This window comes from Diachasma alloeum, unplaced genomic scaffold, assembly GCF_001412515.2.
Source record: "Diachasma alloeum isolate Michigan unplaced genomic scaffold, Dall2.0 Dall_scaffold_00730, whole genome shotgun sequence".
NCBI classification, from domain to species: Eukaryota; Metazoa; Arthropoda; class Insecta; order Hymenoptera; family Braconidae; genus Diachasma; species Diachasma alloeum.
Window position 1 is genome coordinate 134,442 of NW_021680861.1, and position 868 is coordinate 135,309.

Sequence of the window (868 nt, forward strand, 5' to 3'; positions counted from 1 at the left end):
GCTGTTCGATGGAGAATTAAATTCCCCATACAGCAACCCCCGTTTCATCCCTTAATCTCTGTAATAGAAAATTAAAAACTGCGACGCAATTTACGGCACTATGAAAAACTTAATGGATAACTCGCCCGCCAATTAAAAAATCGTCTCTCCCCCCGTAATTAACATTAAGGAATGAAACCGACGCTGTTCGATGGAGAATTAAATTCCCCATACAGCAACCCCCGTTTCGTCCCTTAATCTCTGTAATAGAAAATTAAAAACTGCGACGCAATTTACGGCCCTATGAAAAACTTAATGGATACCTCGCCCGCCAATTAAAAAATCGACTCTCCCCTCCTAATTAATATTAAGGAATGAAATCAATTCTGTTCGATGGAGAATTAAATTCCCCGCACAGCAACCCCCGTTTCGTCCCTTAATCTCTGTAATAAAAAAATAAAAACGGCGACGAAAGTCACGGCGCAACACTGAGATAAAAAATTACCTCTGCTGAAAATATATTTATTCCGCTCAAAAATATCGAAATAACTTCGTCTAATAATATAAGATACGTGGAGTCAACGTATAGTTTGATCTAAATAGATAAATAATTTGTCGCCTCAAAATTTGTTTTTTTTTTCACATACACAAGTCAAGCGGAAAAGAAGTACACTATTCCGCTGATTACAAAAAAGCTTCGTAAAAGGTTTCGAAATTTTCTGTGAATCAGAGGTTTGATCTTCTCAAATTTATCCGTTTGTGACCTCAGAACTGGACTTTGATTTCTCACTCAATAACTATCAATGGCGGGGAAACAAATGAGTAATATTGGAAATAATAGAGAAAGTCGCAGTAGAGATTATACAGTCGTATTTTTGCTGAAAGAATG